Here is a 24,439-nt window from a genome sequence, read left to right on the forward strand (position 1 = left end):
TCATTTGCATTCCCATTATGTCTTAGCACTGAACCAGGGTATTTAAATTGTTGCACTGACTATGCCATCTCGTTTTACTGGCTTCTTCTTGTCCCTCTCAATGAAGCATCACATGTATTCCATCTTTTGTCCACTGATTCATAAAGCATTTTCTTTTAATGCCGCTCTCCATAGTTCTAGTTCTCCTTCTAGTACATGTTTACCTTCATGGCACAACATGTCATCAGCAAAAATCATGTTCCATGGAGCCTTTCCTCTATCTCCTGCATCAAGGTGTCAAATTACAGTAACAAATAGAAATGGGTTTAAGGCTGATCTTTGATGTAGACCTACCTTCACAGTGAATGACAGCTGCTTCTCGTACAGAGACTCCGTAACTTTTCCAAAATGTATTACAGAACACTTACTAGTATACTAAGAAGTATGATCAATAATTGAACACAACCTACACTTGCTAAAGACAGGAATTTTGGGATGTGTAATCCTTTATTTGTGTTAGCAAATAAGCACATTTCAAAATTTCAGTAATCTGCAAATGTTTTCATAGTATTTAGCATGAATTAGCCAAATTCTTCATATTTCTAGGTAGAGGGGTGTGTGTGTGTGTGTAAGATGGGTCTGAAGCAGAAAATATGATCTCAAACAATAGAGAAATTCAGATACAGAATATATTCCTGATGTGAATTTACCAATTTGGGCCCAGTTTTAATAATAAGCCTAGAATGTTGCCTTACCATTTATTTCCAAGATGAGGAAAATCAGTACATATTATAGAACTTACATCAAGTTTTGGGTTTTTCAACTTTTTTTTTATTCAGTCACCAAAGTATGTCAGTAGCTTAACCACACACTTTTAAATCCTTTTAGCATTCTGCTATTGTTGTAGAATTCCAGCAGGAGTAGTACTGATAATTTTACAATGTTTGCTTGGTAACAAATCGGGTTGAGAAAAATCCAATTGTCAGGCAATCCAAGACAGTGAAAATCTCAGTCTGGACAAGTGAAATTTAATTACTTACTGCCCAGACAAGTGTAAAGTAAATTTAATTACTTACAACACACAAGCTGCTGATCGCCACTTAAAATACTGTGTACATAGACTGACTGGCAGGTCTGAGTTGAGACTGAAAAAAGAAATGGCCTTGCTTTACTCATAAATGACACACAGCTGTAGTTACAGCCTGTACTGCCCTTGTGGAGGAAAACACACCAAGTGCGGGGAGTCCACATATCTAAGTGAACAAAGTAGTGGGCTAGGCAATACAAATACTTCTAAACTTTCAGAAGTGCCAAACTGATTTTCATAGGATGGGTGTCCTGCATTTCTGGAGGCCAGCCTTTAAGGTTGGATAACCAAGTTTTACAATCTGTAAAACAGTGATCTTTTTTTAAAATTTAAATGAGTATTTTGTGACAAGTCAGTTGAGTTCTATGGAATAGAAGATGCACTTCCTGCTTTTCATTGCGATGGTTCTTATCTTATGGCTGGATCACAGTTGAACTTTGAAACTTAGACCTCAAATATTTTACTTTACTTCAGTGCCAGAAGTTTGCATTGTGTTTCACAGACAAACAAACACATTTGCCAAGAGGTGTCTACCACCTTAGTCAGGGGTTCTCAAACTGTGGGTCGAAACCCCAATGTGGGTTTTAATGGGTTTTAATTGTAATGGGGTCGCCAGGGTTGGTGTTAGACTTGCTGAGGGCTGGGACCAAAGCCCAAGGGCTTCGGCTCTGGGTGGCAGGGCTCAGGTTACAGGCCCCCCTCCTAGGGCTGAAGCGCTTGGGCTTTGGCCCCCCCACTCGGGGCAGTGGGGCTCAGGCTTTGGCCCTCCCTGCCAGGGCAGAAGGGCTTGGATTTTGCTTCCTCTCCCACCCCGCCTGGGTCAGTGGGGCTCAGGTGGGCTCAGGCTTTGGCCCCCTCCTCCTTGGGTCATGTAGTAATTTTTGTTGTCAAAAGGGGGTTGCGGTGCAATGAAGTTTGAGAACCCCTGACCGAAGTAGCTCTTGTTGAAAAGTAGGACTCTAAGGTAAAGCATGGAGCTTTGCGTAAAGCTCAAGCACAGGGATACACTAGTGTAGAGCACATTCTTAAATTTGAGGGAAAAACACAGATGGAAGTTAATAGCTAATGCTAGAAAATTAACCCAACTAGACATACGCTGTCTAGTTCAGGTAATGTGAGCTGCTCTGTGCATGCATCACAGATTGATGGTTTTATATATGGAAATAGAAACCTTGTACATGTGTGTTAATAAGCAGCAGAAAGAGGCTCTAATGATTTAAGATGGCCTTGGTGGTATTGTCATTGTGCAATCAATACCGCAATAGAAAGTTGCAAATGAGCTCCTCTATTTCCTATTCCTGTTGTCTTCTGACTGAAGCTCTGATCCTGCCACGCACATGCATGGATTTAGGATTACTCACATGATTGAAGTTATTAAAGTCAATTACTTTAGTTAATACATGTCCCTTGTGGTCTCATTTAGCCTGAAACTTACCCAAATCATGTGTACGTGTTTGGAGGCTCAGTGGCTAAATTTTTTGTTTAATTTATTACTATTCATTTAGTTGTGTATGCCAGAAATATACATAAAATACACAAGATCTACAACCTGGTAATGTTGTTGTTGCTGTAGGCACCTAAAATATTTGCAGTCATGACTTTTATTCTAGCTGTGCAACATTAATGTTGCACTAAGGGTTTTTTTGCATGTACAAATAATACAATACAAGTATCTAATATTTTTGTGTATGACTGTAAATATATACACAACATAATTATTAAACAGGTTGTATATCATTTTTATGCCTATATTTTCTTTGCATGTGTGTATAATACCTGAGTTTTTCTTCTACATTAAGAATAAGGTGCTCAATTATGGGTCTCTTGCATCTTGATAACAATTCACTGATGAAGACTATAGTACTCAAACTGAGGTACCCAAACCGGGGAAAACAAAACTGCATAGATCTTCTCAGTAAAAATACGTGCCTCCAGGGAAAGTGGGGAATTTTATAGCCCATCTATTGCAAAGATTGCAGATTTTGCAAGGAGGCAGGGATAATTGTGCTGTCGGCTACCTAGAGAAAACTGCATCTTTTTTTCCTTCATGGAAAATAAATTTGTCTGATTCTCCAGAAGGAAGCAGTGCACTTGGAAAACAATGTTTTCATTTTTAAAGGAGCCATAAGTGGAAATCAAGCATGGAAGGAAGAGGGGGAAAATACGGACCCTCAGTATTGTTTCTATATATAAAATCAGTGATTTTGGTATGTCTGTCCTGCCATCCCCGTGCCTTTATTTTAAATATACACTCAGAGAGTTTTGGTGTCACTTTATTGGTTTGGGAAGGGTAACATGGCATCTTTGTAATGAGTTGCAAAGCAGCTTTGTCAAACACAAGGAGGGGTAGGGAAGGGGGGAAAGAGAATTCCCACTGAAGTCCTTAATGTTCTGTGTGGGCATAGATGTCCTTGTGCATGCATTTATTTGCAGGATTGAGACCTTCCTGAAGGTTGCTCCAGAGGTTGCCTTAGTCCTTGGACGGGTAGCTGTTGGGTACGTTGGTCAAGCTGTTTGGACTATATGAAGGATATATATCCACAAGGCTGATGCTCAGGATTCACATGAGTGACGAAACAGTGTTTAAGAAATGTGAAAAGTGTTTCTTGCTGGCCCCCCCCCCCCCCCCCCAAAAGTCAAAATCTGAAAACTCTCCACTGTATATTTTGGCCAGCCTACCAAGTATTTTCTTCCTTTGGGAATAGATTGGTCTCTGGGCTAATTTAACTCAATATGAAGCATGATTTTTGGCCATAGAGAAGGGTGGTTAAAAATAATCTTGCGTTTATGCTAAATGCCCCTGATTGTTAGTTGACAACCCTTTTAAATGTATGAAGAGCGTATTTAACTTTCTGTTGACATATGTTTTAAATGTTGAATGTTGTGGTTCTGAAAGTCTACTCGCTCTTGCTGCTGCTAGTACAGTATAAATTATTGGCTTGGTTTTGGTAGTATTGATGTATTTTCCCCTCCTCTCTAAGACTGTTATGGGAAAGCATGCATTTTGGGCTTCAGAAGAGCTCAGATGGGATAAGAGGACTATTGCGGGTTATCAGGCCAGGAAAGTGCAGTAAAATTTCATACACTTAGCATGCTTGCTACCTCCCCTCAAACGTTGGATGTTCCTTCTCTCCAACTACACAGCACTTTGACTGCTCAGGCACTGAGAGGATGTGACACAGTATTACAAATGCAGATTCAGAAATATAATTCTTTCTCTCTGCAGAAAATATTGTAAGCAGAATCTGATGCTTTCCAATGTGTTGTACGCATTAAGTTACTGGTTTCCCTTTCTTAAACCATATGTAAAGTTGCATTTTTTTGTCTCAGTTGAAAATGCTGGGAGGGATGGTTAAATGTACTTTTAAAATGTGAAAGTCAAGGTTTTTTGAATCTTGGTGGCCTAGGTTCAGTTGGGACCCCAATACTAACATGGGCCTCTGGATGCTATTGCAATACAAATCAAGAATGTTTTTGCAAAGGTAACATGAAAGCTGACTTGAGTACAAATTTGTGCAAAATTTCTGAACTAACTACAGAGTACACGTGTGGGGGGGGGGATTTGTGGGCATTCAGCACATGTTAGAAGTTCACTATTTTAATAAATATTAATTTATTCTGGTACTTCCTTGTGGTACTTCCAGGTTCATTGAAGATTTGCCTGAATGTATCCTTACCAGCAACTGCTACAGATTCCATAGATATAAATAAGAAAAAGTTACTTCTGTGCTGAATGTCCTTCACTGACTTTATGGGGAAAATGAGTCCAATGATTTTGAAGCATTACACATTTTCTTAGGTATATTTCTCCTCCTCACCCCTACCCCTTTGGATCTTTTCCAAATCAAATTAGCCATCAGCAGGCACACACCTACTGTTCATTTTTGTTTAATTTTCAGCTTTGGACCCAAGCTGTTTAAGCAGATTACATCCTACCTGTATCAGAGAGAACTTCCTCATGCATTTGTCAAAGCCAATAGGGTTATTTGACTTATTTATTATCTCCTGACACAGTGTGTATTACAAAGGAACCGTATGTTAAGTGACAACAGTGTGCTTTGAGTCATAAAAGGGATGGATGGATGGACATATGCATACAAACACCCAACAGTTCCTCATGGGTTCAGCAAAGAGAAGACATCTAGGGCTGAATGCTCAAAAAGAGTTACTCAACTTCTTTTTAGGCTCTTCATTTCCATTGAAATGAGGTTAGGAACCTAACTACTTTTGAGCAGTCAGCCCCTAAATCCTGTTTATTTTGAGGGTTCTGTAGCACCCATTCCAGTAGTATGTAAATGCTTTAAATTAGTACATTTGAAATAATTCAGTTGCAGAAGTAGATTAGGTGTGGGTATATTTGAGTTTGAGTAATAGTATTCAGTACCATGTTGTCTTCTAGTCCTAGTGTTTTGACTCGAATAGTGTGCCTCTTCCTTACAATTCTTATGTATCTTGAGCCTAGATTGTTAATACTTGGCAAGATGGCATAGCCTTAGACCTGTGTTGGGAGCAACCTTGGTATTCTCTCTCTTCACAGGCTAGCATGTGAAGCTACTGTGATCCAGGAGGATTGATGATAAATGACAACCCTCTGTAACTTGGCTCAGAGAGAGGCATTAACATCTGCTTCTGAGACTACCTGGCTACATTTCCAGGTCAGAGGCAAGATGAATAATGGCCCTCCAGGAGAGGGAGAGGAGTAAAAGATGCATGGGATCAAGTGAAGACCGAAAGAATGTCTCAAAAAGCGTCTTAGTTGGCTCCATCTATGGAAAAGGAGATTCAGTGCCTCTGTGACTGGGAAGACTCCCACGGAAACCCAGGGCATATCTACGTTACCCGCACTCCAGTGGCAGCACTGTTGCTATGCTGCTTTAGTGCTGTAATGTAGATGCTTCCTGCATTGACAGAAAGGGTTTTTCTGCTGGTGCAGGTAATGCACCCCCCCCCCCCCCCAAAGAGGTGGTCATTAGGTCAACGGAAGAATTCTTCCATGACCTAGCTGTGTCTACACCAAGGACTAGGTCAGCTTAACTACAGCGCTCAAGAGTGATTTGAGGTCTCTAGGTCTATCTAAATTTTAATTGTAGACAAACTGGAAATATCAAATGACTCTTCCACGTTGTGTTTAAAAAAACAAAACAACCAAAAAAACCAAAAAAAACGGGGGCAGCAGCCCCTGACCAACCGTGTCAGCAAGATTAATTCACAGATCAAGATAATAGGAGGAGTAATGGCAGTTTTTTATTTGAAACCTACACCACAATATTAAAATATATATAGCTCTGTAAAAAAAAGCTGTTTAACAGTATCCATAGCAACTGCATCCATTGATGGCGCATTTGAAACATAACTTTAATAAAGAAATGTTACGCTAATTATTGCGTTTCTGTATGAAAAACAGTTCAAGATTAGTGTTGCTATATTAGATTGTGATGTGTTGCCTGCATAGGCAATTGCATAGTTATACCTGTGCATGGAACTTAACCTCCTGGATGCATTTGGTTTATCATATTTTTTAAAATTCTTTGAGTAGGAGAACATGTGGCTCTTTGATACAAAAATTGTATCAGCTTGTTGGAGCAGTGGGTAAAGTTAGTGTATAAGTGATCAGTGAGATGCGATAGAACAGCCTTTGCCCTCCTTGAAAGCATAACAATGAAAATTATTATTTTTTCCTTGTATAAAACTCTTAACTGTAGGAACATAGGAGCCTGTTCTTCCCTTGACATGGGTGCTTAACTCCTATTGGTTCTTAGTGGGAATCTTGTATGCATTCTGAGGTGGAAAAACTGACTCAGAGGCTGTGTGCATTTTGTTGACTGTTGAAATGTTTTGAGGACCGAAATGATTCAGCAATGGTATGTTGAAATGGTGACTGCAGTATATTCCCAACAACAACTAAAATTATAATCGTCTCACTTGACTGTGGAAAGCAGCCTTTCTGTTTCATCAAAATCCCTTCTAATTCTGAATCTGTATACAGTGTGAATTCCTACAACCTGACCTCATGAAGTGCTCCATCTGCGTTAAAATGATGCATCCTAAATCTCAATCATTTTTAAATGATCTAGGCCTGAAAAGATTAAATGAGCAGCACTCCAATTAGTTTACATAACTTTGTGGACTAGAGAGTGACTTCAAAGGACTTGAGTGTATATTTAGGGAATCTTACTTTAGAAAAAAGTACTCCCTATTTGGGGAAAAAAATATAAAAGGTTCTGTGCGTAGTGGTGAAACATTTGAAGTCACTTTATCGATCTGCATGCAAACCAAACTTTAAAGAAAGTGTTCGAAACATTTTTTTTTTTAAAAAAAAAAGAGAAAAGAAAAGGGAGCTATTTGGTTAAGATGAAAGGGCTAACCCCCCAAACCCTCTTAGTTTGCCCAGTCTCCCCTGCTTCCCCATCCCATTCCACTACAGTCAAGTCATCTGTCAGAGTGCTTGATACCTGCTCTGACCATATGATCCTATCATCTTTCTGTAATAAGACTTCAGCACTCATTGTTTGTGCCATATTTGAAGATCTCTGCTCACCTTTAACAAAACATATATGCCTATATTAAATGGAGGCCAGGCACAAAATAAACTCCACTGCAAGATACAATAAACGATCCATTCCCAACCCCCCACAAGCTTGGAAAGAAAGCAATCCACGAGTCTCCCGCAGAGAATACCACAGATGTGCTCTGGCATTCAGTGAGAGGAAGAGCATTCCAGAGTTGGAGGCCTTCCAGTGCTTCATCAGATTGTACCTAGGGACAGTTGGTATTTCTAGCTTCAGCAATCCTTATTGGTGTTGCAAGACTTTTAGCGACAGGCACTCTCTCAGGTAGGCTGATTGAATTTTAATAATGATTTAAATACTAATAGTAAAAACTGTGAAGTATAATGAGGAGCCCAGGAAGAGTGCAGGCCATTCTGTTTTCACACTTGTTTGTTCTCTCTCTCTCTCCCTTTTTTTTTTTTTTTAAATTTTTTTAAAAGCAGCTGTTTACTTTAGTCACCTTTGACAGTTTCTTTGTTTCCAATAAACCTAAGCTACGGCAAGGCTTGTTTTGCACAATTTACAGTTAGTACCAAATGGATGATCCAAACTGTTAAAACCCCTTCATTTGACCTTTGCCTTTGCATGGTGACAATATCAGTAGAATTCCTTATCACCTTCAGCTGTCCTGTATATTTTTACTGGAGGGGAAGTAAGGGAAGAGGAGTACATCAAAGTAAATGATTTTAATAAATATTTTCTTAACACCAACTGTGTAAATATTGAGGCAGTGTTAGCATATCGTGTCCTTGCAAGCCTGATCAGGTCTAGGTGAAAAATAAATGTTTCCCTATTAAGTCAAATGTCAACTAGGAAAGCAAAGGAATAGAAAACAATCCTCAGGGCTGCAGGTCCAAAAATGCATGCTAAGGTAAAAAGTATGATGAAATGGGAGGGAAACTTACACTCTGACACATTCTGTTACTGTAATTAGAAGAATCTGGAAACAGTAACAGAAATAGTAATAGAGAAAACACGGCAGGAGAACTCTCTCCCCCCGACCCGGCAAATCCCAAAATCAAAGAAAAGTGAAGCTTTTGGGTTCCAAAAATCGAAATGAAATATGTCAGACAAAACATTTCATTTTAACGTTTGCAAATTTTTGTTTTAAATTTTTTTTCTTTTTTGAACTTTTTACTTTCTAAGAAGTTATATTTTGATACCTTTTTTGGGGGGTCATGATTCTGGATAAAACGACTTTTTTAAAGTGTGAAAACATCCGGAGGATGAAAATTCCATTTCCCAATCAGCTGTACTCAAAACCTACACCTCCTTGGGCTGCCTCCCCTTCAAGATAATGGAGCTGTCCTCGTTCCTGGCAGCCTGTGGCGTATCAGTGCAGTTGAGAGGATTTCAGTCTCCTAGGATATTGGATTGGATTTCTCCTGAGTACTAAAGTCACACACATCTTACATTAAAAATCAAATTTTTCACAAACAAAATCCCTGAGATGCTAATCTATCTATTCAGGCCTAAGCCTTTGCAAGGTGCTTATCACTGTGTTATTTAAACACTATATGTATATAAATAATCAAAAAGAGTACTGAATGAGCCTTAAATAGAGAATATTTCCAATCTGTCTTTGTTTTGGGCTGTATGGTTTGTTTTTGTATTTATTTTCTTCTGAGTCGTTCTCTCCTATAGTATTTCCAATTGTGGTTGGCCAGTCATAGAAAGAGGTCATAAGGATGGCCTTATCAGAGGCGGGGCTTGGATTTAGACCTGAACATGGTCAAACTGTGTGATCTCCTTCAGTGAGGCATTCCATAGCTGATGAGCACCCATTGAAACAGCCCCTTAAATCCAAGATGCCCATATTCTTGGGCCAGTCCGTTTTGTATCATCCCTGTCAAAAGCACCCTACCTGGGAGGGTTGCAAGTATATTTGTAGTCAGAGCTTGTGTATAAGGTTCCCTATATTGGTACTTATCTGGCCATCATCACCATAGAATCTGGGAGGAGAGCCTGGCCTTCTCTTGCAACATGCACACACTTTCCCCCCTGTACTCTATCAACTTCTGTAAACTTCTTTTAAGAGGGCCAGATGTTGTAGGGAGCCGCTTTGTGGACAGAAGTGATGGCTCATCTCCCTTTCTTAGGAAGCTATTGGTTGGACGAACTGTCATTTTACTTGCAAAAATGTGTGTCCTCTCTGCCTTTGTGGAAGTTCTCTTCCCTTATATTATGCAATGGAATAAGGAAAAGGTAAATTTCATCTGCCTTAGGCCATAGTAAATTAAACTTTTCCTAACATAGTTCACTAGAGCCTCATAGTTAGATCTTCTAAAGGAAGTGCCGAAAGTCTGGCTTTATAGCTGTAATACTGTCACAATCAGCTGATAGACCAGACCTGCCTAGGATTTTAATTTACAATCCATGGTAGAAAAGGCTTTTATCCCTTCTCCTAATGCTGTAAACTAAAATTGAATTTTAAATTAACCCAAGACCCTGTGCTGTTTTCAAATTTAGATAAATAATTTGCCTTTTTCCTTTCTATAAGAATGTATCTGATACCTTAATGTGAACTGCATTTCCAGCATGGATACTGAATGTGTTCTGCTTGTCCTTGCCTTTCGTTGGAGGGGAACACGGATACTGTGGTGCCTTTAAATTACTGGTGGCTTGTCAGCAATCTGCCAGTTTAGTTCTTGTAATTTAAGAATTCTCAGCTTTTTCTGTTTCCATTTCTGTCTGTTGACCCTTCTATTTTATTAGTACAGGTGTAAAATGATTGGACAAGGTACCAGACACTGGAGAATCTGGGTCAGTGCTGCTTAATCTGAAGACTCATGATGCTCGCATAGAACAAATCTCCCTGAAACTTTAAACATAATGTAACTGGGAGGAAAATTGGGAGAGTCAAATCTGCATTTTTTGAAATTTAAACCTTCTGAACCCACTGTAATGTGCTGCCAATATCTTAACAAGGGCTCTGTCAAACATTTTTTCCCATTACCAAATGATAAATTGGGTGTGTGGGTGTGGGGGGATTGTTTTTTGGCAGAGAGCTGCAGTGAGGAATTGTTGTTCGTTCCCCGGCCCCTTGCCCCAGCCCTTGTAAACAAAAACACTTCTCGTAACCATATCCAGGAAGCTAACACTGAAGGAAATCTTTGCTGGGCAAATGAGCCTGCATTCAGTGCGCTAGCTAACTGGGCAACATTTGTTTTTATTCCTGGAAAAATATCCCAAGTATATTGATAGCACCGAGGGCAATGTGTATTTTGAGATGAAGGGTCGGGGGTATTGTCCACAAGGGGAATATTTTTTAAATACCTGCCATTTTGGTGCAGTCCTGTGCGTTCCAAAGCAAAGCTCTTCAGAAGCAATTTGGTGAACTCTAGGGATAAATACCTCTGTCTAAACTGACTCAGTAGTCGCATCCAGAGCAGGAGTACTAAAGAAAAAAAATCGCCCTGAGCTTCCCCTTCAGTTATGGTGGTGTGATTTTTTGATAAAGGGCTTGTGACAGCCTTTGCAAGACCCCTGCTTCCTTTTTCTTCCCCATCCTCTCCCCACGCCTTGTGGTTGATTCATGCCAGCAGGAGCCAGGCATCTGACTCAGCTTTGTTTTCATTAACAAGTATAAAATATTTGAGGTATTCCATTTCCTGGCCTGCATAAATGAAGGGAAAAATAGTCTTAAATTGGGACCAGAAGTTAAGCAGGCCTAGACTGACTTCCCAAGAAGCTTCCCTTAGACCCAGGCCTTAGCTGTTTTCCCACATGATAGTGAAAAGTCTTCTTAAAGTCACCAGATAACAGAGAGACACACAAACACAGCAATAGGTCCAAGCCTAACATTTTTGCCATCTCCTCCTTCACCCTCGGGAGGTATTTGAACATAAAGGATTTCTTTCTGAAGTATTTACACAAAGAAGGTGCTATGTCATAGATGACCATCTTTCTGATCAAAGGTTTCAGAGTAGCAGCCGTGTTAGTCTGTATTTGCAAAAAGAAAAGGAGTACTTGTGGCATCTTAGAGACAAACAAATTTATTTGAGCATAAGCTTTCGTGAGCTATGCGTCCGATGAAGTGAGCTGTAGCTCACGAAAGCTTATGCTCAAATAAATTTGTTCGTATTTAAGGTGCCACAAGTCCTCCTTTTCTTTTTTCTGATCAAAAGCACTTTAGTGCGTTCAGATAATTCCACAAAGAGAGTAGACTCTGGGAAAAGCCCCAGCCTTAAAGTTATTACATCGGTGACGAGGTCATCCCCAGTGTGCAAAGAAGCCAAAAGGAAGTATCTCCCCAATTAAAATATCCACAAAGGCTTCTCTAACAGAGGACATTGAAATGCCATCTCTGCACAGTAATATATTTATCCTGAATGTTGTTGTTCCTTTTAAATGAGGAGTATAGTCTTTGGGGGGAAATAAACAGCAGATGCTATAATTCTGCATCTAAACATTTTCTTAAACATGAACCTTACATAGTGGTTTATACCGTTAATAAATAAAGGGCTCTGTTATCTCTTTTCTGTAGGGCATTGAAAGTGTGAGGTGGGGGGTGGGGTGGGGAATGGGGGGTACGTGGAATTGAACTTCAGCCAGAGTATATGCTAAAGAGATTAGGCTTCATCTTTGTTCCTGGGGAGAGGAGAGCCTAAGTGGGTTTATCATGGGGTTTTCACTCACTGTCATTTTCCCCTTCTTTATATTTCATTGCTCGTCTTCTAATTTTTCCAGACAACAGTGCACACCCCTGCAGCTGGGCCTGCATAATGATCGCCTACTTCTAGACTGACATCAGTGTGGCTGCCTAAATCTGAAGCCATCGGGGTGCCTGTCTTAGCACTCTCCCCACCTTCTTTTTCTGAAGAATAAGTGTCCTCTCTGCAACGCTCTCATTTACCACCCGCTAGCGGTACCCACCGAGCCAAGAAGCTGCTTGTGACTATTCTCCTGCCTATGCTGAATGTCTGGAAATTGTTCTTTTCTAACAAATATACAATTATATTTTTTTCTTTTCCAATGACAATTAGTGTAAATTGAAGCTTGTTCAGCGGCTGTATTTGACACAAACACTATACAGTATGGCATTCAGCTTCTGTGATAAGCAGAGCTGACTCTCTTGATGTTTTGAATTAGGGAGTTGGGAGTATGAAAGAGCTTTTTAGGACCAAGAATCTTGTTGGCTGAAATACTAGTTTTTATAGGGTCTTAAGCTAGATATCACCATATCCTCTGAGGCCCTATATTAATTCTGAATGGTTGCTTCAAACCTTTGAATGAGGGCAGAGCTGTTGGCTTCCCAGCTGCCGAATTCATCCAACACATTGGCAGCTTGTAAATCACAAAGGGCTTGTGGACTGTTTAAAAAGCATTATTTTACAATAGGTCTCTTCCCCACCTCTCAACGCACAGTATAAGTGTACAATGTGTATTCAGAGGGCAGCAGCTGATATTCAGGAAAACGAAGGTTTTCCCTCTTGTCCCCCATGATTGGCAGCAGAAACATGCTGATTGAAAACAAAACAAATAATAATGCAAAATTGGTTTAAAAGAGAACATCCTGAAGTATTTTTTGTTCTGTGCTCAGGATGTAAAATTCACAGAACAATTATGCAATGTACAATGTTAGCATGCTTTGCATACAGTTGCAGATCCATGCACCTTCATTTGCCTTAATGGTAGTTAGAAATGAAGGCTAGATCTCTGGTGTGTAGAAGGAATATATAATTAACCAGCGAATTACTAACAATCTAACATTTAGAGTGGGAAGGATTGAAGACTTGTACTTCCAAGAGACTCTCTAGGGCAGTGGTGGTCAACCTGTGACCCGCAGGCTGCACGCAGCCTGTCAGGGTAATCCGCTGGCTGGCCGCGAGACAGTTTGTTGACATTGACCAGTTGCCCGCAGCCCATGCTGCTTCCTGCAGCTCCCATTGGCCAGGAACAGCGTACCGCGGCCGTGCCTGCGGATGGTCATTGTAAACAAACTGTCTCGTGGCTCACCAGCGGATTATCCTGACAGGCCGCAGGTTGCCCACCACTGCTCTAGGGCCATGTTTATACTTCACGGTTTTGTTGACATAAGGCAGCTTACCTCGACCTAGCGAATGGAATTGTACGCATGGCAGTGCTCCTCCTGCAGCTTTAACTCGCCTGCTACTCCAACATAAAACCACCTCGACCAGAGGCGTAGAGCTTAGGGCGACGTAGTTAGAGCGACAGGGTGTCAGTGTAAACACTGAATTGTTTGTGTCGCCCTAAGTGGCCTCCAGGAGGTATCCCACGGTACCCACCATGACTGTTCTGGTCACAGTTTTGAACTCCGCTGCCCTGCAGCCAGGTACACAGATGAATGCCCCTCCCCTGTAAAACCCCTGGGAAGTTTTGAACTTGTCTCTTCCTATTTGCTCGATGTGGAGAGCTCACACAGCAAGTTCCCAGCTGAGCATTCTGGCTCCACACAGCAAAGGCACTCCTGCCTGTAGTGCACGGGAGGTGGTGGCTCTCCTGGGTCTGTGGGGAGGGGAGGCTGTGCAGTCACAGCTTCACTCCAGCTGCAGGAACTTGCTGGGGCATAGAGGGGATGGGCTACAATAGGGAGAGATAGCAGTGCCATGTAAAACTCAAAGCCGCAGAAGGCAAGAGGAGGCAAATAGTTGCCTCTGGTGCAGAGCTGCTGATATGCTGCTTCTACAAAGATGGGACTGTGGTCAGGGCAGTGAATAGCCCCCCTGTTAAGCGCTTCTTACAGCCTCGTGTTCATAACGCACAGCGCAATACTCAAGGGCAGTGCAGGATCCATGCTTTCTGCCACATATGGCTGGTTTGCATGTTTCCAGGGCAGTTGAAAAGCAGCTGGAAACCTAGTAGGATGCCCTTGGAATGATGGGGCTGAGAAACTTGCATCATGTGATGCTGAGCCTGCACCCATGAGGCATTGCAAACCCTTCCCAAAACATCTTGTGGCAAGTTGCACAATGGAATAGCTACCCACGGTGCACTGCTCTCTCTGTCGATGGAAGAGCTGCTACTGTGGATGCGCTCTGCTGACACAAGGACCATAGTGTGGACGTGCAATAGCAGTTTAATTACAGTGGTGGCTGTATGTCGACGTAACTTAAGTCGACTTAGCTTTGTAGTGTAGACAGCCTAAGAATTAAGTGGGTTGTTTCTTAATAAAGAGTGGGAAGGTAGGTGAGTTAATATTTTTTACTGGACCAACTTCTGCTGGTGGAAGGGATAAACTTTTGAGCTTCCTAGAGCTCTTCAGGTCTGGGAAGATAACCAGAGAGCCTGAGTTAAATACAAGTCGGGGCAGATTGTTAAGCATAAAGGGTTTGCACATGCTGTGAAGACCACTTAAAATGAAGTGAGCAATTAAGAGCAGGCAAAAGACTGCATTACAAACTGTAATGAGCCTTAAAACCAATGTGCTTGTTTAGTCCACGGTTTTTAGTGTCTAGCAGAATTATTAATTTAAATTCCCAAGCTCATCTTTTGTGTGGGTTTCCTTTGAGGACACGGACTGAGAGGTCAGATATGGAGCGATCACTTTGTGAAAAGTGTTTGCCTACTGGTGATATGGTGGTTTGTCTTATCACTTTTCTGTGTATGTTCATTTGAGAACTTAACTATACATAATGGCTGTTTCCTTACTTCTGACTCATGATGACTCGTTGCAGCCATGAGAAAGAGGCAAATCCAGTATGATTGTTTGTATGCAAAGAGAATATGGAACTGGATGCCAGAAACAAATACCCACTGAAATTTGGCTTATTAGGTTGTTTCATATTTGGACTTTGTTTATATCAGAGCTAGCATACAAGACCCTATGGAAAGAAGAAAGCTCTATCGCTTTTCAAAGTATGCTCAGTGTTAATGATATTTTTTCTGGTCTCAATTGACTGTAAAATGTCATAAGTGATAGCGTGTCAATGACCTTTACCTACCCAGCTGGAATAATAGGAGAGAGCTGGTCTAAGACATGTTGCAGTCATCACTGACAGGTTGCCTCTACAGCCAAATCCATATAATTATAAAAGGAAAACACGGGCATGGGTGAAAGTGGTTGTCAGTTGTAATAGTTCTTACTTCACTTGATTAATTTAAAAAACCGGTGTAATAAAATACCAATTCGTCCTGTTACCTACATGATCTTTTAATTGAAGCTACAGGGTTATAGATTCAGGCCTAGATAAGTAACACCAGCATAGACCCCCCTCTCTTTTTTTCTTTAGGAAAGCAAGCAGGGGTTATTAGCTCATGTTGACTTGACATGAACAACTATTGGCCAATTTCCTATGTATTTTCCACATAATATACAAGTAGAGCATTACAATGGATATGTTTGGGAGCTCCCATACCTGTGAATTTCTGTGCAGAAAATATACGTAAGAGTGGAGTATTTTGCTGTAGTTACCAATTTTGAGACCATTGCCTGATATTTAAAGTGAATTAAAAAAAACCCAACTTACTGTTGATTTACTGTACACTGGGTAATAACAATCTGAGTAAATGCGTATGGGATAGAAAAAAATCTTTCTCTGGTAGTCTGTCATCAGACTTCTGGATCTCTGCAACTATTTCTAATTAACGCTCAACGTACAAACATTGCAATACCAATGGTAGAATTTGATGGTATAAAGCAGTTATATTGGACCAGTCTGCGAATGAAACTGTGTAACCCAAGATCAATAACAATGTGCAATAATCTCAAACTCGGTCAATCTGGACAAAATCTGCTGTAGCTGTAACATATCTGACCTTCTTCCCTATGTAGCATCAGTGCTCCTGAGCAGAGCTAGCAAAACATGATTAGATTAGAATTTGAAAGAGTGAATGTGCATTCATTTCTTCACATCTCCAATACCAGAGACATTTGAGACGCTTGCAGTAGAAGGGAAGTGGAAGAGTTGGAAAAAATGACCCATCCATTCCTCTCTAATAAAAAGAGGTACTTAAAGGTTCTCTCTGCACTGCACAAGCTCTTCATAGGCTTTTCTTAATCAAGCATAAATATATTAGTTGTCTAAGGATTGCAAAAAGGGTTCATGATTACCTTTGTTTTCTGTCTCTTCAGAAAGGAGGCTTTTAAGTGCTTAATAAACCTCCCAAAGAGCAGTTTAATAATTCAGTTTGAGTAAAATATCAAGCCAGAGCAAAGCTCAATGACTCGTTAGCTTTCTGTGTGCCATTATGTAGGTTTGTGGGTGACCCCTGGGCCTTTTGCCCTTTGTCTTGGCACAGGGTGGAACAGAAGCATTACTGAGAGCAGTGTTGCAAGCGAGGGGTAAGAGGAGCATCACTGATTCAATTTCCTGTAAGCCCTTGGTGTGACAGCTGTATATGATATGAGAACTAAGAGAAATGGATTTTTGTTTTTAATTTAAATATGCACCTTGATTAAGCGTCACAGACAATTATAAGTGTTATTGAGAAAATAATTGTCCATTTTATACAGCAAATACTAACAAGCTTTATAATGCGAAGAAGCATAGTAATAATTTTAAAATTCTTCCCGGAGGTTACCAACGTAAGGAGCTAGAATTTTTTCCTTGGTTTTCGTCTTCAGTTAATTCCCCATTCACTCATTAAAATCCTTCAGTTTGATATGTTGAGAAAGCATTTTATATGTTGTTTTTAAGGCCAAAAATAACAGTGGGCTTTAGATGCAACTAGAACTCTTGCTGTGTAAATTTCCTGTGAGAACCCACCCTGGAGGAAAATGCACAGAGTAAAAATGTCAGTGGATATTGTGAGAAAAAGTTTGTGTACATCTGTAATTGCACTAGATTAGTCTATTTCCTCTAGTGCTTTATGGACAGGACAAATATTGCACAAAGACATGGCTTTTATTTCTATACTCACAAAGAGATTAAGATCATATTAATTTTAATACAGAATCTGACTCTATAGTAAGGTACATTTATATTCCTCAAATTTAAATAAATTGTCAACATACTTTTTTCCTAACTTCTGAAGGAAAAAATATTCCTGAACCACATTTCGAAAATCTTTCAAATTGGAATTTGTTTCCCCAGTGGTATGTGCACATGCAGACACGTTATGGTAGGTGTGCTCATTTTCCCTACATTGCTGGCACTTACTTTAAAAGGGAGGGAAAGTATTTAACCATCTTTTTTCATTTGGAAAGAAAATCACATTGGGACAAATTCTGTCAGACATTTTACTTACTTTCTCCTCCAGTTGGTGATAATGTCCTACTGAAGGTAGGACAAGAAGTAAAGGATTTATCTGTAACAAGGGAGATTTAGGTTAGATATTAGGAAAAACTTTATAACTTTTAAACTATATGGGTAATTAAGTTCTGGAATAGGCTTCCAAGAGAGGTTGGAATGCCTGTTTTGTTGGAGGTTTTTAAGAACAGATTGGACCTGTCAGGGATGGTCTAGGTTTACTTGGTCCTTCCAAAGCACATAGGGCAGGAATTAATGACTTCTCAAGGTCCCTTGTAGCCCTACATCTCTATGGTTCTACAAATGGGAGTTGAGGTCAAGGTCATGGATCTTCAAAAATTGGTACTTATAAGTTAGTTCCTGAAGTCAGTTGGAGGTGCTTAGGTGTTTGTTGATTTTTAAAATTAGGCCACTTAGTAAGGTGCCTTCTCTAGGTATCCATTCTTGAAAATCTTGGCTCATCTAAATTTATATATATTTTAAGCCTGAATTTGGCTCACCTAAATAGTACACTTATGTTGGGAAACAGATTAGAAAAGAGGTCGGTTTATGGGATGGCTCAAGGAGATAGTATATAGAGCCTCTACTGTTAGGTCATGATTCAAAAGCAACCCTGATTTGTTATGACCCAAGAGTCATCACCGTCTGAAATAGAAAACTTCAGTTCTTTTGTGTTGTAAAAGTTCTGTCCATCATAAAAACAGAAATCTACTAAAAGGGAAAAGTACCCAGCTTTAAAAAAAAAAAAGGGGGGTGGGGGTGGGTGAAGTCAACTGAACGACTTACTGGTATCAATCTTAATAATGGCTGCTTTGAATCTATGGTAGGTTGGGTTATGTAAACAGAAAACAAAAATAAACATTTATCATAGTTACATTTTCTGTTTTTAGTGTGTTCAGATGTCTGACTCCAAAATGTCTCTATGTTGTGAGAGGCTAAGTATTCCTTTTTTCCCCTTACAGGTAGGCTGACACAAGGCCAGGCCAAGGCTTGGTTCCAGGGTTTGTTTTGGCTCATCGGAGTTCATCTGAAAAACCTTTCTAAAAGGCCAAATACTTATACCATCCCATCTCCTTCCTCATTCCCAGCTGGAGCATATTATCATATTCCACGCAGTGCTGCAGTGGTGTCTGCACATATTTTCGGATGAATTTTATTTTCAGGTAAGCCAACATTTTTAATAAATTAAATATACACTTTAAAAGGAAATTACAGTTATGTTCCTTGTCAATTTAAATAAAATAAGGTCTCATACTTTTTTTTTCTAAGCAAACTACAAATCACATTTCCCCCATCTGTTCTGTCCCCCTCAAATGCTCATCTAGTGATCAAAGACTAATACAGTTGATGTATGTTCCTAGCCACCAAATGCTATTGGAGCCCACGCTAGATTTTTATTGCTATTAATGGAGAACACCGGGTAAGAGTTGATTTCTGGAAGGGTAGTGTTTAAAAAACAAACAAGTGGTGGTGATTCCAGTATCCATAAATCTATGTAAGGAGAGAATGTTTTATTAGAACAGGTTTGTGCCAACATCAGCAACATGCTACAACCTACTAAAGTGTTAGTGAGTTAACCCTATTTTTCTTTCCTTTCATTCTGAGTCTCCTGTAAGGGATTTAAACAGACAATGTGACTCCAGTGAGACTTGAAAGTGTGGCATTAAAACTGTGTCCCTGGGGGTGAACAAATAGATTTAGGATTGTTCTGCTATCAAGCTTGCTCACATTGATTAGTGAACACTGGTTTGACAGGAATCGTAGCAGAGACTGCAGTCAGAATCTCTTCTTCCCACTATGAGTTTGCTTCATTGTGAAGTGTCTTAAGACAGTGTTTATCAATCTTTTTGATACCATGGACTGGCTTGCTGCCTTCCGAAACTGTGTCAGGGAGATCTTGGGGACTGGCACCAGGCCACGGACCGGTCATTGCGGAACGTTGTCTTAAGAGACATAAGGTTACTGTTGAGATTAATAGATTGCGCACACATGGCTTTGGGTGAATCTTACTTGCAAACTGACTTGAAACCATATAAAGAGAGCCTGCCAAAATAAGAGTAAAATAGATAGATACACTTGCTAATTAAAGATCAATTAGGCCAATTTTCCTAATTTTGCATCTCTCACTAAGCTGATAACTGACTGCATGTCAGCTATCTTTTCTTTTGGTATAGATGGTGCAATATAATTTTAGACTTTCCCCTGGGAACTAGAAGAAATCATCTGCATATAATTTTATAGATACCTGTTCAGCAGAGTGAATTGAAAATGGATAGACTGATTATAAAAAATCATCAGATGTGTGTGATTCCCCCCCCATCCCCCCCCAAGTGTAGGAATGAGTTTGAGCAGCCACTGTTTTAATTTGTCTAAAGTGTGTGTATGTGTGTGTTGGCAAGGGTGTCCAGAATAAGGTGAATGTTAGTACATGGTTAATTTTCTTGTGATATTTTTAAACTATGCTGCAGTTTAAACCAGTTTAATGTAGTTGGCATCTCGCCCAACTTTTTTTAGCTTAAAAAAAGTGAAGTTTTACTAATTGCTGAAAAACGTTAATGCTCTATTTTAAAGTCAGAGACTAGTAAACTAAAGTGCTTGGAGTTAAGTCACTCCTTGTCACAGTATTAAGTCAAATAATGGAATATAAAATCTATTTCATGGCCATTAACGATTCTGTTCTCTACTGTCAGAGTGGGGAGTATTGACCTTCATGTCATGGTTATATTCCAGCTAGGGTAATTGCATTCTCTGAAACTAAGATTTTCCTTGTAGTTTTCAGTCAGGTAAGAGATTCTTCCTCACTTCCAGTCCTAATCCTATGTTTGCCCAAAGCAAGGGATCTGCCTTTTTTCTGAGCCATGATACCTGGATACTACAGAGTAATAGTTCAGCTATGGCTCCACATTTTCTGACTTTCATGGACCCTTAATTTTGATCTTGTATGTCTGGGAATGATAGTTGAGAACACCTTTCTGGATTTGTTGACACATCTGATAAGAATGGTCATACTGGGTCAGATCAGTGGTCCATGTAGCCTGGTATCCTGTCTTCCAGCAGTGGCCCATGCCAGAGGTTTCAAAGGGAATGAACAGACCAGGGCAATCAAGTGATCCATCCCCTGTTGTCCAGTCCCAACATCCGGGAATCAGAGGCTTATGGACACTCGGTCGTAGGGTTGCATTCCTGATCATCTTGGCTAATAGCCATTGGTGGACCCATCCTCTCTGAACTTATCTAATTCTTTTTTTTTGTTTGTTTTTTTTAATCCAGTTATAGTTTTGGCCTTCACAACATCCCCTCACAATGAGTTGCATAGGCTGACTGTGTATTCTGTTGAAAAGTACTTCCTTTTGTTTGTTTTAAACCTGCTGCCTGTTAATTTCATTGGGTGGCCCCTGGTTTCTCTGATTACAGAAGAATATTTTAAGCATAGAAAACATTCCATCTGATTGAAGGTTAGCCATTGTAAAGGCTCACATTTTAAAAAATTAGACCATTACCAGAATTAGTATGCAAGTTCCAGATAATAGCTGGACTGAAGAGGTTAATTTTTTAAATTTTTCAGAAGCCTTAACTGAGCCGGTAGCTGTTTTGTTGAGATCTCTTCCTTGAAAGAGATGAGCATCCCTGTGCTTTTATAATAAAATGTGTTAAGTAATAAAAATCCGTAGTCAGTAGCCTGGATAGAGGTTCAGAATATCTGTCTCATTACTCTAAGGGATCTGTAGGATAGTAAACGTGAATATTAACTGTTCTCATTCTTAACAGTAGAAAATGCTCAAAGGAGCAAGAAATGAGCTTAGGGGACTGATTCTCCATTGCCTTGCATGTTGTTGTTGTTTTCACCTGTGCAAAGTGCGTATAAAATGTCACCAAATCAGAATGGTATCAAGCTGCATCCACATTGCACTTGTGTAAATTACAACACAAAGTGCAATTCAGTACTGAATTAGGACTTTTGTATTATTTTTTGGTCTAATTTTGTAGCAGTTTTATGAATTGTGTAATTTTTTTATTATTTTTTATATTTTTAAGGCTTTTAGGTTGTACAGTCTGGTGTTATGTATACACCTCTTCATTTAAAAAAAAAGAAGAAGAAGAATCAGCTTTGAAATGCTGGAAAATTAATATATAATGAAAACTTCCCTGATATATACACAACACTATCAGACCGTAGAAGCGACCTCTGTTTGTTTCCAGTTTATTACATTTTCTTTCCTTGACATTTATAAGCATTCTCAAAATTTGATACTCTAACATGTTTCCCTTTCCAGTGGCTAGCATAAACATTTCTGACAGATTCATCTCACCTGGATGTAATTGATCCTTTCTTTAAAATTCCAAAATATGTCTAGGTGTGTCATCATTACAGTGATGTGTCAAGTGTTCTCAAAGCACATCAAGCTTCTTACACACAAAGATGGTATGCTGGAAGGTGTTAATGGTAGCCATCAATCCAGACCTGGTAAAAGTCAATGAGTATACTAACCACCCTTTGTTCTGACTATAGGAAGGAGAAATTAAATGCCCCTTTGTTCAGTGATAGCTGAAACAATAGAAGCCACTGCCCAAGGTACAGATCGGATTAACAAGGAGTGAGTAAAAGCTAAGTCATGTGGTCTGGGGAGTTTCCCTGGCGACTGATAGCAAACTGACTGAGGGCATGGCTACATTGGAAACTTCAAAGCGCTGCTGCAGGAGTGCTCCTGGGGCAGCGCTTTGAAGTGGGAGTGTGGTCACGCGTGAGCACTGGGAAGAGCTCTCCAAGCGCTCCTGGTCATCCACCTCCATGATTTTTCACACCCCTGAGCCAGCAAGTTAGAGCACTATAAAATGTAAGTGTAGACAAGCCCTGAGACCTTGATTCCTTTGTAACTGTGCGTGAAAGGAATGAGAAAATGAGCAGTGGTTCATGGCCCTGGGAAAAAGCAGAGAGCGAGAGAGAGCATGAACTGCTTTTGGGTAGAATACTCGCTGAGAAGGCAGACCTGGATTTCTGAACAAGAAAACTGCCTCCTTTTGTCAGTTTCTGCTGTGTTCAGAGAAACAGGGCTTTGTATACACCAGTGGTGGGCAACCTGCGGCCCGTCAGGGTAATCCGCTGGTGGGCCGCGAGACAGTGTTTACATTGACCAGCCACAGGCACGGCTGCCCACAGCTCCCATTGGCTGGGAAAGGTGAACCACGGCCCCTTTCTGCGGGTGGGAGTGCATGCGTCCGATCAATGTAAACACTGTCTTGCGGTCCGCCAGCAGATTACCGTCGCGGGCCACAGGTTACCCACTACTGGTGTACGTTACTTGTAAATAAACAGGATTGCCCCCAAAGAAATACCTTGCTCCTGTAATCAACTTCTTCTAATGGAAACAACCTGGCAAGGCCCAAATATTGACTAACCTCTCGGACCAAGAAGCAACAGTATTAACCTACATTAATGTACATGTTTTATCGGTCTTGTTTGCCAAGGCCTGCTTCAAAGCCCATTAAAGTCAATGGCAGTCTTTTGATTGACTTCAGTTGGCATTGCCCACTTAACAGTTCTGCTACAAAGTTCTATATGTGCAAAAGTCTAAGCTGCACATCTGCAAAGGAGTATGTCGTCTCTAGTTTAAATGGCATCATTTTCACCCTTTTGTGCAAAATAATACTAAATGCATTGAGAACAATCTGTTAGGGTACCTGATCTCCTGCAGCTCATAGGACTGCCTACAAGATAATTCACAGCAGCTTGACTGAATTGAGAAAAACAGCTCACTGGTATCTTAGGTCTCTAAAGAAGTGTCACAGCAGGAAATTATTTCATTTTGAGCCTGAGAAGTATTTCAGCCAGGTGACAGCAATCATCAGAAGCATTTGACATCGTTAAAGAATCCATAAATACCTAGTGCGCTCTGCATTAAAGGCTGCCCACCTACAGGGAGAAAGTTCCATGGAGTGCTACGTCAGTCACAACTCATTCTTATGGGAGTTTGAGCAAATGAAACACAACCACCTAAATTAAAAGGTTTGTAGAAATCAATAAGCATTAGAACTGCGCCAGTATTGAAAGCCCTGGCAGCTACTCTCATTGGTATTTTGCTCCCACACCCTATCCACTCGACTCCAGGACACAGCCCCAAGACCAGAGCTGCCAGACCTCAACACTCTGCCAATGACACTGTTCAGAAACTGGAGTCCCTCAGATGGACTTTGGAAAACTTAATCACAGATCAACTTTTTAAAAGCCAGCTACCTTTTCAAGAGTGTCTTACTGAAGTATGGAACAGAATCTGTAATGAACAAAATACTTTTACCAGTTACAGCCATACTGTTGATAGGCATGGGCTATTGTTGATATAGTGTCCGTTGGCATAAGATAGCATGCAGGCTTTTACCACTGTCATGACAGGCTTTAAAGATGCGTTGAAATCCCAAAGTCACTAATAAAATATCATATCTGAGAATTTTGGATGGACTTTTAGTGGGAGAGAAGCCACTCTGACAAAGACTGTGGTCCCCCCCCCCCAAAAAAAAAAGAAAAAAAAGGTGAATTTATTCTTCTTCTGAGCTTTCTTATGCAGTTAAGTCTTGTCTAGTCCATACACAAATCTATTCACTTTCAGAATGTGTTGTAGTTCTAAAGAGTTTAGATTTTTACCTTGTGTACCGTACACGTATAAGTTTTTGTTCCTTAT

The 24,439-nt window shown here is 40.2% G+C and overlaps 1 protein-coding gene across 5 annotated transcripts in view; it reads left to right on the top strand.

The window, feature by feature from the left end:
• PLXNB2 (plexin B2) overlaps positions 1-24,439 on the top strand; it is a 325,760-nt gene that overhangs the window by 88,103 nt on the left and 213,218 nt on the right. For 3 of the 5 annotated variants that reach the window (XM_073328266.2, XM_073328265.2, XM_073328269.2), the window contains exon 2: positions 18,728-18,928. The exons of 1 other annotated variant lie outside the window; for it this stretch is intronic. The gene's annotated coding sequence lies outside the window, so the exon portion shown is untranslated. The remainder of the gene's footprint in view (positions 1-18,727; positions 18,929-24,439) is intronic. One more of the 5 variants, XM_073328267.2, reaches the window with a different exon arrangement.

Source organism: Lepidochelys kempii, chromosome 1 (genome assembly GCF_965140285.1).
Source record: "Lepidochelys kempii isolate rLepKem1 chromosome 1, rLepKem1.hap1, whole genome shotgun sequence".
NCBI lineage: Eukaryota > Metazoa > Chordata > Testudines > Cheloniidae > Lepidochelys > Lepidochelys kempii.